The 19,504-nt window shown below is 39.4% G+C and overlaps 1 protein-coding gene across 32 annotated transcripts in view; it reads left to right on the plus strand.

Annotated features, from left to right (window-relative positions):
• The window catches only part of SOX6 (SRY-box transcription factor 6), a 445,473-nt gene that overhangs the window by 406,214 nt on the left and 19,755 nt on the right, over nt 1-19,504 (plus strand). The window lies entirely within an intron of this gene.

Below are 19,504 nucleotides of genomic sequence, written 5' to 3' on the forward strand. Positions count from 1 at the left end.
AAAGACATTGTAGATAAATAATCATTTATTCTAAAATTAATAAAGCTCTCAGGAATCACATGCATTTTCAAAAATACTCTATAATTGTCCAGATCACTCATAAACGGAGACTTTCTATCTCAGAGGAAATACTGCTATTTTGACATTTGTGTTTCTCCCGAAAGGTGACAAGTTGCAATATCAAAACTATTCATGGAACAAAAGTTCAGCAAATTTTTTATTCAGACAGGCAAAACATTTCAACAGTAGCCTACATCCATCTGGGCTGCCGCAGTGTCTCATGGGTGTTGAAGTTAAGATGACTCTTCCAACACGATTCTCTGTGGACTGGGATCTCTAGTCACACTGCATTTTCCTGATGATCATGGGAGTCCCATGATGCACCGTGGCAGCTCAGCCAGAGAGGAGCCACAGTGCATCATGGAAAATGTAATCCTTCCAGGATATCAAGTCCATGAGGGAGAATGGGGGTATGAAAAACTCGGCCTACAAATCCCGTGAGACATTGTGGTTGCCTGAGAGATGGTGATGAACGTCACACCAACATGAAATATTTTATTTAGATTTTTCCAATGGAATTTTTTTTCCAAAATCAGCATTTTTCTGCTCAAAATCAGCATTTTCCTGCTAAAAATGTTGATTTTACTGAAATCATATTTTTCAGTGAAAAATATTTCAACAGAGAATTCATAACCAGCTCTACTCATAAATAAATAAAATGACACCACTAATCATGTGAACAAATCTTGGCATTTTTAATCCATGACAATATTAATAAATCAGTTTTTTGGTTCTCTAGTTAAATAACTCCAGTCCTGTTTTTGGACTAGATAACATCACTGCATTATAATTATAAATGTTTTATACTGTACTTAATGAAAACTGAATATTTTTTCTAAAAAGTTAAGAAATATAAATCGGATCGCTTGCCTCCTTATATCTGGAAGCAATGAATCTTAAAATTAATTCAAAACTCCATTTCATCCATTACATGTTCATATTTCTTGAACAGTATCAAGTCAGGGCCTCCTAATTTCACTCTGTGCAAATGCAGATGATATATTGTAACTAGTTTTTCTGACAGGACTTCTCTCTAGTATTTCCTTGGTTTTGTTCATTTCCCCATATCAACCTTCCTCTCCCTAGCGTGCTTAAGCTAGTGTCTTGAGACATACCCTGGTACTGACAGCCTATCCTGTTACTGGATAATACAAGAACAAAATCTTTACATATGTAACTTTTGTGCCAGCTTAAGGACGTGTAACCCCTCCTCCATTTAGAACTTGTGGGGCAGTTGCGACATGGTGTGTTGCCATGTGGGGAATCTGAATTCATGAAAGGATTCAGGTTACCAGGCTTAGCACTAGCAGCAGAGAGATGTCTCTGGAAAGAGGGTGCTGGGTGAATCCTTCTGCTGTTCTGTAAAAAAAAGCTGGCAGGAGTTCGAGTGAGCTGCTTATTTCCCCTTCTGACTGTAGAGAAGGTAGACGTTATAGCAGATATTAGTGGTGTACATAAAAGACATTAAAATACCTCTCAAGTTTTGTCCCTTTTCCTTGGCAAGTTATCTGAGGGATGCCAGCATGGCATGTCTAAGAGTGGCTCATTGAAAATACTATGGTTGAAATGCCAACAATTAAACTATGACCTCTGAAGCACTGTACTGTACAACCAGCTTTTGTTAGTCTCCAAGACTATTTACACTTCTTCCTAATTATAAGTGAGGCTTGTACATATCTTTCCAGTTTTTCAGCATGTCACAAAATTTTCATATGTGCCAATAGCAACCTGTGCTTACACATCTGTCCATTTTAGATTTGAATTGCTAAGGAACTCTACAAATGCACAGTTAATCCCTGGCCTTTTGTAAGAAGTGATATTTGTTCTTTTTTATTATGTTGCCAAGGTCACTATCTCAGTGGAGTGTCACAATTTTGTAATAGCCAGAGTTAGTCTTTTAAGATCTGGCATGTTTAATACCTTCTTTTGTATTGTCTTAGTTGCTCTCTTGTTCCTTTTTATCCCTTTCATTTTTGATTTGGTGATATATTTTGGATTGCTATGGATGCAGTCGATAACATCTATATGATACTGGTAGTGCATACAGTGTGTTATGTGGTATGACCTACACACGTAAGAAGTCATAATAAAATTACATATTAAGGGACAAATCTTGACCCCTCTCCTCTATGGAGAGACAACTGAAGCTCCCTGACTCAGGCTGATTCTGTGTCCAGAGCATAAAGCTGGAATCCTGATGGAGTGAGCATGCAGCAGTCAGACTTTTTCCCTGATGCTAAATTCAAAGGCCCAGAAAGGAAGTTCTGTACAGGGTGTCCCTGAATTAAGAAAGGTGTAGAGGGGAGACAGACACAGATAACATTACAGGGACAACCATGAACTCTGAAAGCTCCAATACCTCACAATCTCTGCATGGGGATACAGAGGGACCATGACTCCTGCCCCCTCTGTCAAGCAGGGAGAAGCAGTTGTGTTTCCCATCTAACTCCCCTTCTGATTGGCCTGTCTGTCCTTAGGATTGATGAGATTGACACAGAGTGTGCAGGAATTAAAAGCTAACCTAAAATTCCTTCAGGATCTGGCTTTAAAGCAATACCTCCAGTTCCAACACAAAGTCAATTGGACAATTCCAATGCCAATGTTGCTAGTTAATTCCCATTTAAACCAAGGAGATTATCCATGCTTATGTTGGTACTGTATGCAAATAATCCTTAATGCGGAATACAGAGTCAGAGCAACACAAGTTTTGAAAAACAACTACTTTGCTTGTGCATAAACTGCTTTGTACAGATAATTGCATAGCCATTAAAACAAATACAAAAGCCTGCAAAAATGTGCTTTTAGAGCTAAATTTTCAAAAGTCAGTGTCTAAGTGATGCCTGCAAAATTGCACTGCAATTTTATTGCACTCACATTCTGCCGCTGTATATGCGAATGGGTATTTGGATGCACAGCTACCCATTTGTAATGTACAAAAGCCCATTTGAGAATGCAGGAAGTGAATTTGTGAGTTTTGCTGACACATTTTGGGTGCCCATGTTTGGAAACCTGGGCGTTAAAGTCTAAGTGTTTTCTTATCTGGAAGGTGATAAAAAGCATTGTCCGGATATGGCGGTGAAATGAGGGCAGACAGTGGATGGATTTTAAGCTGCAGGGCACAACTTTTATTAAACTTTAACACAAGGGAGGCGCAATACTCGCCCATCACCTATACTTTCCTATGCCAGGCATGTAAGTGGTTTCAGAGCAGGGATTACAAGGTTCATACCATATAAACTGGAACTCAGGGTAGGCTCTCTTCAGCCCACCCCCTGAGGACTCAGCTTGCTATGAGTCCTACCACCTCACCCCCCATAAGGGGGACAAAGGGTCCAGAAGGGTGGGGACTTCAAAATCTGATCCGATCCCATAAGCCCAAGGCCCATCAACCCTGGTCATCTTCTATCCTTTTAACTGCCCTGGAAATGAGTGACAAATCGCGACAGATTAACAGCTAAGCCAAGTACCTCAGTTAGGTCCTAAGCATATTCATATTAACCTGCTGTGGCTTGAAGGAGCTGTGAGGAAGGTGCAAAACTCCCTGGTCCTCTACTGATTTTCTACATGGGAGGTAAAATTTCTTCTTCACCCCAAACAGGTGGTCAGATAGACCTGCAACATCTGTCAGGCTCAATTCCCACTTCTAGCTCAGGATGGGTAGGGTGGGGCTCCTGGAACAGAACTAAAAGAATCTCTACATGGCCGCTGCTCCAGCATGGTCGGCGGGTATAATAGGCCGGGGAGACACTGTCTCCCCTAGCTCAGCTGCTGCCGCGGGACGGCGGTTGTGGGTTAGGTGGGGGAAATTTTTGCAGGTTCTGGGATGACTGAGGAGGCAGTATGTGCTATTCAGCTTCCTGGGTTCATTCATAAACTCCCTAGACTCCAGGGAGATTATTGATGAACCCAGGATGCTGACTAACACATACCACCTCCTCAGTCACCCCAGAACCTGCATGGGGCACAGCAAAAGGTCAGGTTCTTCTTCCGGAAGAGAGAGGAAGAGAAGCGTTTTTTTTAATTTTCGCAAGGCGGCTTTGGGTCTGCGGAGGGGAGGCATGTCTATGGGGGATTTGGCCATCCCAGGGCTACTCTGAGCAGGTTGGGGGGGCGGTGTCAGGGCTTCGGCTGGCTAGGGGGTCAGGCTCTGGCTGGCCTGGGGTTCCTCTGTCCTTGGGGAATGGGGACAGAGGGTCTCATGGCTTCAGCCACAGAAGAGGGCCAGGGGGTCTCAGGGCTTCGGCTGCGGGGGGATGACAGGGAGTCTCGGGGATTCGGCCGCAGAAGGGGCAGAGCCAGGGCTAGCCTCCCCGAAGTGCAGCTCTACCTGTTGTCCATGTGCTCCAGGTTATATCCCTGGAACTGGGGAATGCTGACAATCAGTACCCCACGTCCCCAGCTGGCCAATCGGTGCCAGAGGCTCCAAGAGGTGGGGAGTAAGTACCTGGAGCCTCTTAGCAAGAGTTTCCCTCCCTTGCTGCTGAGGCTGTCCCCTTATGTTGCCAGCCACATCAATGTGGGGGTGTGTAGCATTTTGAAGACTGCATTAAAGAACTATATTTCATCACTGTACCAGTTTTTAATATTATATTTATTTTTAAATAGTAAGTAGAAGTGAGCCTTTAATTATTTTATGGACTGGGGTTACTGTTGGTTAGTTTCACATTCAGAAAATGAGTAAAATCCTTTCAAATAGTTATTCACATCAACAGAATTTTAAAACTTTTAAGTTATCAAATGTCAGTAGGTTTTTAAAATGCTGACTTTTTAATCACAGACCTTTTAAAGACAAATTTCTTAGCCAGGAACTCCAAATACAGTCCCCTTGTGCTTCAAAACAACCATGTTTTAAGCTCAAGGAATATATTTTATTATAGGAAACACCAGAAGACCTTTATCCATAGTGCTCTGCTCTGTGCAAGTGTAATAATATTGGACAACAATTCCTCTCTATATTGATACATGTATGATCAGTACAGTGTTTCCAATATGGCATCAACGTGACATGTAAAAGCCAAGAGTCATATTTTCTTTTAATTCTAGGAGTGCCTGCAATACTTGGTTCATTGACCAGAAACTCAAGAAATTATAAGTATCTTCTTTTAGAGGCGGGGATTATAATACAACTATTGAAATTCATTACAGTTGGCTGCCTTGAGATTACAAACCATAATTATGGGATGTCATAAATATAAAGGGAAGGGTAAACCCCTTTAAAATCCCTCCTGGCCAGAGGAAAAATCCTCTCACCTGTAAAGGGTTAAGAAGCTAAAGGTAACCTCGCTGGCACCTGACCAAAATGACCAATGAGGAGACAAGATACTTTCAAAAGCTGGGAGGAGGGAGAGAAACAAAGGGTCTGTGTCTGTCTGTATGCTGCTTTTGCTGGGGATAGACCAGGAATGGAGTCTTAGAACTTTAGTAAGTAAATTATGTCTGTATGTCTTTTTTGTAACTTAAGGTTTTGCCTAGAGGGATTCTCTATGTTTTGAATCTAATTACCCTGTAAGGTATCTACCATCCTGATTTTACAGAGGTGAATTCTTTACTTCTATTAAAAGTCTTCTTGTAAGAAAACTGAATGCTTTTTCATTGTTCTCAGATCCAAGGGTTTGGGTTTGTGGTCACCTATGCAAATTGGTGAGGATTTTTACCAAACCTTTCCCAGGAAGTGGGGTGCAAGGGTTGGGAGGATTTTGGGGGGAAAGACGTGTCCAAACTATGTTTCCCAATAACCCAGTTAGAGTTTGGTGGTGGCAGTGGATATTCCAAGGACAAAGGATAAAATTAATTTGTACCTTGGGGAAATTTTAACCTAAGCTGGTAAAAGTAAGCTTAGGAGGTTTTCATGCAGGTCCCCACATCTGTACCCTGGAGTTCAGAGTGGGGGAGGAACCTTGACATGGGAGAACTTTGTAGACTTAAGTTTCAGATTTAATGATGGTGTCTCCTCTCAGTAAATGGTGGTAGAAATTAAATGTGCTTACCTCAGAACAAACATACCTTTCAGAGGTGACCTAATGTACAAAACTGTTGTTTAAAATTTGCAACAGTTGTAATGGTTTTGCCCACTTCTGGGTGAAGGCCTGGCAAATGGCTGTAAAAGTTAGCACTATCAACAGCTAATGAAGTGATAGAGCTATTGCTTTATGTACTGTCGACATTGAAATGAGAACTGTGTTTGAAAATGATGTTCATAGAGGATTCAAACACAGTGTTGCCAACTTTTGAATTATTTGGTTTCTTTAAAGCTCCTGGAGTCATATTATTATCTGTAAATCCTAGCTTTCATTTAAAAAAAAAGATAAAAAGGAAAGTTTCTAGCCCTCATGGTTGGCAGGAAAATCTTTAAAAAGTGATTTGAGTGCCACCTAAAGGCTCAAAAACCAGAAGAAAAATAAAATGAACAATTTTTTAAATTAAAACCTCATGATTTCTAACCCAGTAGCATGTTTTTGGGGCCTGACTCATAATTTTTGAACAATGGGGATTGGCAGTACTGAATTACAACTAGCCAATATGGACATGACCAAACCCGCTTTGAGCCTAGACAAAGCTGACAGCTGTTTTTGAGTACGGCTCTAACACAGTTTTTCCCCATCCACAATAGCTGGCCAAACTGTGTTAGAATATGAGTCAGCAGCAGCCATATTTGAACCTTGTTTTAACATGTAACAATCAATCAATTTGCAAGTTCCTAGAGGGTAATAAGTAATAGCCAACATGCATGTGTCACAAACAAATTATGCCAAAGAAACCTAATTTCTTCCTTGAACAGGTTCACTGGCCTAGTGGATATGGGGAAAGCAGTTGATATGATATATCTTGATTTTCGTAAAGCTTTTGACACAGTCCCACATGATATTTTCATAAGCAAACTAAGGAAATATGGTCTAGACAAAATTACTATAAGGTGGGTGCATAAATGTTGAAAGATCGTACTCAAAAGAGCTCTTATCAGTTGTTCACTGTAAGACTGGAAAGTCGTATCTAGTGGGGAGCCGCAGGGATCTGTTCTAGTTCCGGTACTTTTCAGCATTTTCATTGATGACATGGATAATGGAGTGGGGAGTATGCTTATACTGAACTGGAAGCAACATAAAATCTGTCTACTGGCAAAAATCAAAATCTGTAATGCTGTTGTTCTCACAGCTCTATGGGTGCAAAACATGGACCCTATTATGAATGGCACATTTAAAAGCTTGACAGTTTCCATTTGCGACCCCTACAACAGTTGCTGGGCATCAAATGGCAGGACTGGGTTTACAATACGGAAGTTCGGTCAGCATCGAGAATCATTTGATCTGCACCCAGTTGAGATGGGCTGGCCATGTAATTCGTATGCCTGAGACCCGTTTATCAAAACAAGTCTTATATTCTGAATTAAGCTCCGGCAATCGTAAGCGTGGAGGACAGATGAAATGCTTCAAAGGCACTATGAATCAAAATCTGCTCAAAACTAACATTTCTGACCTTTGAGCAGCTGGTGAGTGATCATATTGCATGGCCCTGCGCTATACGGGAATCATGAGAAGAATCATTTTGAGCAGCTGGAGGCACAGCGCCAGGCACAGAAACAATGTGCAGCTCTATCAACACAGCTAGGCAAATGTCTCTGTGGCTAGTGCAGTAAAAGTTGTTCTCCCCAGATTGATCTGTATATGCCCATTTGTACAAACCGTGATTGTCAACATCGTCCTTGAAATCAAGGTGACTAGCATCAGCAGCATCAACATGCTTATAAAATTTATAATGACACCCAGCTGAGAGGGGTTGCTAGCACTTTGGGAGGGCATAAAAAATGACCTTGACAAATTGGAAATTTGGTCTGAAATCAACAAGATGAAATTCAATAGACACAAGTGCAAAGTACTTTACTTAGGAAGAAAAAGTACAAAATGGGGACTAACTAACTAGGGACTAGTATTGTGAAAAAAGCTCTGGGGTTTATAGTGGATCACAAATTCCATATGAGCCAACAGTGTGATGTCGTTGCTGAAAAGGCTAATATAATTCTGGAGAGTATTAACAGGAGTGTCGTATGTAACACAAGAGAGGTAATTGTCCTGCTCTGCAAAGTACTGGTAAGGCCTCTGCTGGAATACTGTGTCCAATTCTGGGGTGTTACTCTTTAGGAAAAGTATGGATAAATTGGAGAGAATCCAGAGGTGAGCAACAAAATAATAGTTTTCAAATATGTTAAGGGCTGTTATAAAGAGGACTGTGATCAATTGTTCTCCATGTCCACTGAAGGTAAAACAGGAATTAATAGGCTTAATGTGCAGCAAGGGAGATTTAGGGTAATATTAGGAAAAATGTTCCAACTATAATGATAGTTAAGTACTGAAATAATCTTCCAAAGGACACTGTGGAATCCCCATTATTGGAGGTTTTTAAGAACAGGTTAGACAAATACCTCTCAGGGATTGTCTAGGTATACTTGAGCCTGCCTCAGTGCAGAGGGTTGGATTAGATGACCTCTCAAGGTCCCTTCCAGCTCTACTTTTTGATGATTCTGTGTTTTTGTAAAAACCAGTTCACTACTCTGTGAATACAGGTTGTTAGGTTTTGAGAATCTTCTCTTGGTTCAAGTCCTAATCGAGACATTCCTCACATAGGTGCCCAATTTGTCATTTGAAGTGTGAGTCTTGTACCTCTTATATTGAATCAATGTTTTGGTATACGTACCTGCTAATGTAGTATGTATGCCAAGTATACTCATTACTGGAACAGCTCCTTCTGCTTGCAGGCTTGTGGTCAAGTGCTTTGTTAGTGTTCAGAAAATACTTTAGGGTCTTGCCCTCTAGTGGATGGAGGCCTGCAGAAAAGATACAAGTACACTGGAGATGTGATCCTCATTCATGCAAAATAATTCCTTCTGTTAAAGGGAGTGTAGTTTTTGTGATTCGAGTATGGACTCAGAGTAAAAATTTATGGATTGTGTTCTTGGCACTGCTGCTGACTCATTGTCTGATGTTGAACAGGTGATGTAATGTCTCTGTGTCTTGTTTTCCCATCTGTGAAATGAGAATAATTATACATAAATGCCCCATAGCAGTACTGTGAAGCTAAATTACTTAATATTTTGGTGACTTTTGGATGAAGAGTGCTATATTGGTGTAAAGAACAATTATGAAAACTGTCACATTCTGTATCTATTTGTACCATATCATCAGGGATGTGAGAGTTACATGCGTGGCCTCAAAATTTGCCAGTTGGGATAGCTTGTGCAAAACCTTCCTCCTCACCGCAGAAATCCTTTTTTTGTGACAACTTTGCTGATTCTGGGCAGTTTGTGTTTGTCTGCCTCTCCTTCTTTACAAGGAATTCTAGCTGTGTTCAGTGAACATGCTCTATAGCCATGAGAAGGAGCATGTTAACTAGCTAGACTTCTCACGAGGATACTCAGCCTTCAGGAAGCAAATGATCAGCTGTCAACATTCCCCCCACTACCTAGCCCTTCTGAACATGCCTTGACTGGCTTGTTCCCTTCCCTTTAGTTTCTCCACACTCCTTCTGGCAGCCGGAAAGATGGGATCAGAGGCCCGCATCCACCAGAAGGTGATTAGAGCCCCTTCTTCCTCTTTCCCCACTCTCTCACTCCCCAGTCCCCAATTTTTATGGCACACCAATATTGAATCCTGAATGGAAATAGGAAAAAGCCTAAAATACATGGGAAAACAATCACTCGGGTTTTAAAATTATAGTATACATTAAATATAATACACTTGTTTAAAAAGATCTACTTTCCTAAATGGCCTTTCTGTGCATCTTGTGCTGCCATAGAATATCCAGCCTCTAGTTTGCTGCAGAATTCATTACTGGAGTACTGCTGAAACTAGAGATCCTTTGTGCAGAATATAGCATGCCCTTCAGTACTCAGTTCTGTAAAAATAATAGTGGTCAAATAGATGTGGTTAAATAGATAGAACTGAAGAACAGATATGTTCTGGAAGACGGATTATTTTATTGGAGAGAACATATTGTAGAGTATCATATTATTCATGGGGGCTTACTTTCTGAGATGAATGCAAATGTTCTTTGTATTAAGGCAAAGAAAAGTACCATTTTTTATCTCATGGCACAAGCATGCTGCAGCTAGACACAGCAGGGTCTGTTCATTCATTCATATGGGCCTAAAGGAGTTAGGAACCCAAATCCCATTGAGGTAGTTGAGTATCTAACTCTTTTAGACTCCTTTGAAAATTCCACCCTCAGTGGAGTAGGTCCTATTCAACCAATGACTGTCTAATCTATATGTCTTCTATCTAGATTCTTGTAGTGCGCCCCAAACCATGATACTTCTGATTTGGTGTTTGACTTGGGTCAGCACTATTGTTATTGATTGTGGGGCACAATCACTGCAAAGGAGCGTAACAAATTCAGTGGATAAGTGGTTGGTGGAGAAAGAAATGTACCATGTTTGGGTTTGGTGCAGGTATAGCTAGTCCCCAAGAAACCGGGGAGCAGGTAGATGGTTGCAGCAGCAGTAGTTAGTACAGGTATAGGGGTGAACAATAGGTAATGTGCCTGTGAGGGAAAAGAATACACTGGCTGTGGAAAAGAAAGGGAGGCTGCAAGCTTCACGGAGGGAGAGGTAGCTGCCTGGGAGAAGGTGAGAGTGTGGAGGAGAGCTGGAGAAGTGGTCAGAGGAAAGCTGAGAACTATGGAATGAATAAAAGAAATAGGCGCCTTTTGTATCTCCAACTACCAGCTTGCTCCCCAGTTTTCAGAACCCCACTGTTCACTTCCTCCACAACCCGTACAAATACACACAGAGACAGGTGTCCTGGTTTTACATTTCAGACTTCAGGGTCTTGATATGTAAAGGGCACACCTCTTAAATAAAGAACAGATAAACTTCTTAAAGAGACACATTGGCTGTATCCCTAAAGTTCCAACGTGCTGTTAATCCTGTCTGAGATGATGCCCACTGTAACCTGCCTGTAATAAAGCAACCGTTCCTGCAAAAAGGTGGGCAGCAAAAATCCACATGTGAAAAAAATCTTTTTTTAACTTCACAAAAGGTCAACTTGGATCTGTCAGGGAGAGGTAAGGAAAACAGATTTTTTTTTTAATGTAAGCAAATCAATCTTGGCAGCCTGCCAACACAATCCAAAACTGTGAGGTAACATGTTTAACACCCTACTAGGTTGAGGTGTAAACAGCAGGTACTACATGCATGACAAAGCATCATCTACTTTTGTGACAGTGCCTCATAAATACTGTGGAAAGAATGCCTCTCCATGCCAGTATTTGTCGCACATAAATATTTGTAATAGTTGCTATGGCAGTTGAGAAAGGAAAGATTAAAATCAGGAAATGGTGAAAGCTGTCTGAAGACAAAGAAGTGTTTCCAGAGAGACTACAGAAAGCTCAAACCTTAGATGCCTTGTTCCCGGTAGTATCTGTATCTGTCTTTGATAAAACTATATTCCCCCAAATGTGCCTTTATTAATTCAAGATGAAATCATTTCTTAATGTCTGAGTTATGGGGCCTGATATTAAGAGGAGGCCTCCGATAATTGTGGGTGCCATTTGTAGCACTTCAACATCTACCTGATTATATCTGAAATTTGGATGAGGGGCCTAATTGACAAGGATTAACTAATAATGTTGGGAATTTAAGGGAAAGCGTTGAGGTGGCCGAGACCTAGGTTCTGAGTCTGACTTTGTGTACTGCAGTATAAATCAGGAAGCACTCCATGAAAGTCAGTGGAGTTCCACTAGTGTAAATGTCTGAAAATGAGATGAGAATCAGGCCCTCAGTCTTTAAGGACTTGGCCCATTGCTTTCCTGAGGGCAGCTGCTTTATGGACGAGGTTGCTGCCAAACCCCACATACAGTTTTATGGGGGGCAACGCCCACCTCAAGTGATGAATAATCTGAGATGCAGGGTGTGGACCGATTTCCCACTGCATTGAAAACTACTCCTTTCCAGACACTAATATTTAATATACAGGATAGTTCTCACTTTCCAAATTATAACTCTGGCAGTTCTATACAAGAGTTACCTTTGGAGTTTCAGCTGTCTTGTATTTTTTCCTACTGCTAAGCATAAGTATTTCTCATTTGCTGTTTCTGTGCTACAGTAAATGATTCTTTTCTAATAGCACCTTTATGTTAAAAATGATTATAGTAGAATTGCTAATATTATATAGCCACAGTTACAATGCTCTGAGTATTATATGGAGGTGCCCATTAGTGCAGTTATAGTTAAGGGCTTGTCACAATTTCCATTATATAGTAAACCATTATTTTCAGAAATTTAGAACAAGGCTATAAAAAATAACTCGAGGCTGAGGCTTTGCACAGAAAGTCTCAGCCCATGAGAAAATTATTGTCACAAATGTTGAGGGCAGTCAGTCTGCTCAGCCTATTTTTAAGTTATGAGACTGAAAAATTAAGTATAGTAGTTCCAGGGTTTAAAACATTTATTTTCACACTCCGAAGGCCAAATTACTCTTGGAAGGAGCTGCCACTCATGTCAGTAGAAATCCAATGGGCCAGATGCTGAGCCCTGCCTAAATCTTCTTTGTGCTGCTTCAGTGATGCAAAAGGAGCTCAAAGCTGTCTCGCACAGGTAGCTGAGAATTCCTCCAGCAGAGGGGAAATCTCAGTTGGTTTAAAGCCACCTTTATACTACCTTCTCTCTGCCCATTCGAGCATAGGTAACAGGGTAGGGATGGGATGAAGAACTGCAATCTGGCTAATCCTCAGCCACTGGAATTATCCAAATAGAGCCACTCCAGCTTGCATAGCCTTTATACTGCTCTAAATTATAGTGCAGGTTATTTTGTTCTCCAGCAGTGTCAAGATCTTAGGAATGGAAAGCTGGTTTATCGCCATTTCCTTCTCCACCACTGAGTTGCACTGAGCATCTAGCCCCATCTGCACATCCAAAGTGAAATTTTGCTTCCAGAGTACAGAATTTTCTTTATTTCTTTAAATTTAATGTTTTAAGCAGTTAGACGAGAATGCATATTGGGAGTATTTGAGTGTCTTTCTTAGTTCCCGAAAATATTAAATATTATATTTTAAATATAGCATCTAACTACAGATCAAAGGTTACATTTCAAATGCTCGTGCAAACTTGAGCTTGCAATATTTGTATGGACACCTATTGTACTGCAAAATCCCATATTTTTTAACACAAATCAGGGAATGGCAAATGGGTATTTTTCCATTCAGTTATGCAAATTGTAAGAGCATTTTCCTGTTTTCACCCACAAATCCTGTATAGGTAGGTGCAACCCATTTTAAAAATTATTTCTATGAGTTTTCCAAAGATTTTCTAATATGTATTAACTTTGAACTCATACCCTCGTACTACAGCTGTTGCTTCTCCATCATCATTTATTATTTATTTATTATACTATTGATTATTGGTTTCAGAGTAGCAGCCGTGTTAGTCTGCTTTCACAAAAAGAAAAGGAGTACTTGTGACACCTTAGAGACTAACCAATTTATTTGAGCATAAGCTTTCATGAGCTACAGCTCACGTCACCAGATACAAAGCTTATGCTCAAATACATTTCTAAGTCTCTAAGGTGCCACAAGTACTCCTTTACTATTGATTATTATAATTATTATTACTACCCCCTAAATGTGCTAGGCAAGAAAGAAATGAGACACACACATTCTGCTTCTAGGTTCTTGCAGTCTAATTATAGATGTGACAGAATAAGTAAGACCAGCAAACACTGGATAGAAGAGAATTACTGATATTGATACACTGAATTATGATATATGCTAGGATGTGTCAAATCAATTTGTGGATTGAATACTATAAATGAGCCATTAATGTAATGATTCCAAAATAGATATTAAAATCTTTTGGCGGAATGCTCTGCATTTCAGAGTTTCTTAGATACCCACAGTTATTCCACAGTAGACATGACTTTAGGGAGTTTGTACTGCAAATTTCTGCGTGGCTCGAAAGCTTGTCTCTATTACCAACAGAAGTTGGTCCAATAAAAGATATTATCTCACCCACCTTGTCTCTAATATTCGGGATTGACATGGCTACAACTGCGCTGCATACATCTTCTCTCCCAGAAAGTCAACACAGAATATCTCCTTATAAACCATGTGATAGTTTAATTGTTTGAAGTCATATTTTTGCTGTAATAGGGCAAGAAAAGTTGCTTATTCTCAGTTTTCAGACCCTTTTTTGCCTTCATCTCTGCCTAAAAAGAAGTATTTGTAAAATTTGAAGTTGTGCTGCTGCTATTCTCTAAAAAGAATGGTCATTCTTTGTTCTCCATCTTAAAATAAAATAAAATAAATAATGGCCAAGAAATGAATGTGTCCAAATCTGGCAGATCTAGTTTTGGCAAAACTTTGTTTGATATCATGTCTGAGTAAGACTGTAAAATATGTCCCTGTGTTTTAAAAATCAGTATCTTGGTTTATAAATCATATAGGTATCATCATGTCAGGAGGTGTTTGCAATCATGTTGGTATCAGTTCCACTGATGATATATTGGCTCTTAAAGGGCTAATCTGATATCAAATAAAAATCCCTTTCATGTGAATTAGTACTGTTTTGGCTTTGAAACTGATTGGTATAGTATATACCACTATATACAATATATAGTATATACCAGTATATACAATAATGCCACTTAATTGTCATCATAATTGTTCCAAAAAATTGTTCCAAAATTAATTGTTCCAAAAAATATCAGAGGAGTGTGTCATATCTTTTAATAATAGTAATAATATCAAGCATTAGAAAGTGCTTCAACCTGCATATCTAATCTGTGACAGTTAATACTTTAATTTCAAAATAAACATGAAATGCAAAAAATGATATCAATAGGGAGGCAATGTATATAATGTTTAGACCTGGTGACTGATAATTCCACTCTCTTCACTGGCACTGGGCAAATTGTATGACCTGCAACTCTGACTTTGTCCCTCAGTAAAATGATACCTACTTCAAAAGGGGGCTTTTGCATATGTTTGTAAAGCATTTTGAGTTCCTCCAATGAAAATTGCCATGTGAATGCAAAGACTTTTTATTACAGTTAATTAATTTATTTTCCAGAAATATAAAATCAAGGCTACTTCAGCATCCTTCTTTGTACCTAGAAGTTTCTCAGGTCCCGAAAGACTCATTTTTCATTCCATTTGTGCTACAGCACTGAGAAATAACCTTACCATTGTGGGCTTAAATCAGACCCTGTACAGTAATTTAACACAGTTCTGTATTATTTAATAGATGATTTCATTGTTTTCGAGTGTCTACCATGCCACATTTCAATAAGGGTTAGTTTTGCCATAAAATGTGGTCAAGTAATCTAAACTGTTTGTGTAAACCATCAAGAAAATAGCTGCATTTAAGGGTTTTGATTCATTTGAACTTTGCGGATTTGGACAAAACTGGTTGCTGTTTGTGGAGGTGATAATAGCCTATTTAAAAATATTGTTTCAGAGTTTAAATTCAAGTCACAAATCAGCACTTACACTGTTGAGTGAACTGCTACCACTGATAAAACTTAGAAGACTTGATTTTATTTTACACACAAAAAATATTTCACTTTTCATTTTTTTAATGGAGAAAAAAGCATGTAACTTGTGTAGGTGTTCAAGTGTATCAATGCTCTGTTTTAATTAAGATAAAGCATTTTGTTTGCATATGTAAAGCAAATGTAATAAAAAGGAAGCTCAGTGCCACCAAAGCTGAAAACAAGGGACTTTGGAAAATATATGCTGCTATATAACTGGCTTAGAATTTCCTTCATTTTGCAAAGCCACGAGCCACATGCATCAGCTCACCGCAAAGTCATTAGGTCTTTTTAAGCTCAGATGAAAAACATTAACAAATACCACAAAAGGCTTTAGTATGGCTCCTTTGTTCATTCACATATGGCAGTTTATAACTCCTGCGCCACTTGGGTCGTGTGTTTGTTTAAGCTGCCTCCATCAGGCCAGCCCTGAAAGAACAAAAGACATCTTGAGCGATCCTAAGCAGGAAATGGGCTAATCTAAACACGGTTTGTGACACTATAAGTAGAATAGAAGAGGGAGGGATTGATTAGTCATTAATGTCCAATTGACTCCATATGGATGTTGCAATAATAAGGCCTTCTTCAACGCAGTAGCAGAGTTATTGAATTAGAGGTTTGTGTTTCCTCAGAGCTGACCTTAGGGAATTCCCTTTTGGTTCTTCTTGTTGATGTTTAAAGAGAATGGAGTCTCTAATAGGGAAAATAGAAGCATTATCTGCAGTAACACTTGCTAAGAATATCATAACTGAGTGTTGCATTAATGTGAGATGTAGCCTCTGCTACAGTAGATTTTTAATTCTTAGCATTTATTTAGCATGTTTAAATGTCTTCGGAGGTGAAATATTTTAGATCCCATTAAAATGTTACAATTAATTTAATAAATCAGACATACTTTCCTCAGGTTCTTTTCCCTTCCAGGCTACAAGTACTGTTCATGAGAAATGTTGGACCTTAGAATCCCAGCTGAATAATATTTGTTTAGTGTTTGGAGTGAAGGCAGCCTGGAGACCAGACACTGCCATGCAGGATACCTGTGCCTCAGAGTGGCTACAGACTTCACACCCCTTGGGCTAGTGATTTCTCTGTTCCGTTGTTAGCATTGCAGAGTGTCTCACACCAGACAATTGATGGGAGTAGGATTTGACAGTGGCTCTTTAAGTGCCCGTATATTCTACGTTCCTTGCTGGTAATAAAGTGTCATCTATGTGTGGATGGGGATGTAAAGAAAATAAAGAGGTAAAAAGGCAGAGAAGGGATAAGAAATATGTCTATAAACCTAGGACCTAACTTGGATCAGTCCTTATATTCTGCTATCAAGCAGAAAATTTTGTCACATTTTGCAAAATCAGCTGTATGAATTTGTATCTAAACCTATTCGTTCAATGAAAAGGTATTTGTTGTATTTTTCAACTCTCTAAAGCTTTTGCCCACCCATTAATTTCAGATGTGTTTTTGTTTTTCATGCTTGTAAAAATATCAGACAAGCTGTACTGGAGGCTGCCATCCTCTGTCCTCAGAGGACGTGCAGAACAGAGAGTTGCAAAGTTATTTTTTTCACTCTAACCTATTTTATCCTTACCCATATTCTGGAGGGATCCATCTCTAAGAACAAGTGTATCATTCCAGTTTCAATGCCCATTCAGTCCTCAGCGTCTCTCCTGTAACCAGCAATAGCAATGCTAGTAGTTCATATTGGCATGAAGTATTTTATGATGTGGCCACCAGGGTCTCCTATTTGCCCAAATAAGAGGACAGGGCAGCACCTGGAGGCTATAAAGGATCAGAGAGATGTTGAAGTTGATAGGAGTTTTGTTATTATCTTCAAGAGAGCCATGCTTTCAGCCACAGAAGACTGTCCCTTCTCTAAAGAGCTTACAATCTAAAAGATAGGACAGACAAACAGATATAGGCAAACAACAAATAAGCAATATGTCAAAAGTTACAGTATAATTTCCCCAACATCCCACTCACATGACAATACTTTCCCCCACCCTCTCCTCTCTCCAGATTCTGACCAAACTTCTTCCCAGCTCTTATTCATAGAAAGTACCCTCCTTCTCCCCTATCTATCCTCCGAAAAAAACGCTTAGCCTCATCTGGTTGTAGAAGATTTTTTAAAGTGTAAGTGCTTGGCCGGATCAGGGCCACAGTATTTTAGCTTCCCCTTCATTTTGTACTGTCCTTTGACTATGTTTAGTCTTCATATGCTAATCCTGAATTTAACTTCTCCAGAGGAGTTAAACACTGTGCATCTACAAAAAGTGATCGCTGTCCTCTAATCTGCTTTTTGTTTTGTATTATCTCATCCATGGCTCAGCCCAACAGAAGCTGAAGAGCTGGAAAGCAAAACAGCCCTATACCCTCAGAAGCTGAAAGTGACACTTCTATAGCCCCAGCCTCTGCTGGGCTGAGGAGTAGATTTCCCTGCCAACTAAGCCAATAGGGCAGCCAAATTTTGTTTTTGTAAAAATTTTGAATCCCGACCAAACTCCTCATTCTGGAAGTCAGACTCCCATTCTGTGGCTGCATTATGAACAGTACATTAGTGAATGGCCCATTCGTCACCACAGACACACACTTGTTTTAACTTTCCCCCAGTTAGTAGTGTATTTGTACATATTATTTTGCAGAGGGATTTTATTAGATAATGATGAGCAAACTCTCCCTATGAATTAGAGCTAAAACCCCTACCACTTTACAGTCTTCCATATCCTTTGCTCTTCAAATTCCAGAATAGTCTCTCTTTTGTTTCTGGCTCACTCATTATTGTAACTATCAGCACAAAACAAGAACGTGGCTTGTAAAACCTGTTGAAATTCTGTATGTGGGTGAAAGAGCTTTTTTGATATTTGATTGACAGATTGAAGTTGTTTAGAGCTGACCTGCAGTTTGAAATATAGTTATTGTTATGGGTTTCAACCTGCAAGACCACATTTACATCTGCCTCTTTTCTATCATTAAAGCCTTAGTTATAACCTCAGTGAACATTAAGAATTTTTGCTCTCCAGTTATACCTTTTGCAAACAGAAGCATTTTCTGTAATGTATAGTATATTGAACATACTCCTGCACTTGTGGGACGCTTAGGACAGACAGGTTGTGTGATTGGTAATTATTTTTAGAAGCTCATTTTGCACAGATTCTTTTGTGAGAGCCCTTGGGCCTAGCTGCACATATTCACTCAAAGATCAAGCAGAGAAAAGCTCAACTTTCTTCAGCTGCCTTTTCCAATCCTTCAGGTATGGACTTGCTCAAAGTAGATGCATCAAAAACTTTGTGTCCTTTTTGGGATGTTTGCAGTTTACTACTACTGTAATTAGAATCATTCCCTAAAAAAATAATTTAAAATAGATTATAAGGGTTGTAGTTTCATTTTCCTATTCCAAATTATAATCTCTCGAAATAAAGAATTCAGTCCTACAAATGTCTTATTGAAGTATAATGGACGTTTTCCTGCATCGGAACCAGAGGATCAGGCCAAAACTTTATTAGAAAGACCTAAAGACAAACTCATTGGCCAACTGTACATATTGGTGCAATCAAAAATGTATAGAGTTGTTTCCTAGCGATGGCAACTGTAGATAAACACAGTCGCTTGTAAATGGCATGGTGTGGCAGTTATGTAAATCCAGACATGATTTTCAAAATAAATTGTATTTTAAATACTAATTATTTTTTTTTAAAATAAGTTTTGAAATTTTTGTGGTGTTATTATCTTGGTTACTTCTGCAGGCACAAAAGCTGACCAGAACAAGGGAATTCAGTGTTTTACTTTTAGAGACTATATAATGCATTATACCTCTCCAAAGTAACTCTTTTCATTTGTATACAGTGCTCAGAGCTAAAGGTTGTTTTCCTGATTCCTCCTTTGGTGTTATATGAGCATGTTTTGCATGCAGTTGTGTTAGACTACAGTAGTTTCCTCCTTTA

Source organism: Lepidochelys kempii, chromosome 6, assembly GCF_965140285.1.
Source record: "Lepidochelys kempii isolate rLepKem1 chromosome 6, rLepKem1.hap1, whole genome shotgun sequence".
NCBI classification, from domain to species: Eukaryota; Metazoa; Chordata; order Testudines; family Cheloniidae; genus Lepidochelys; species Lepidochelys kempii.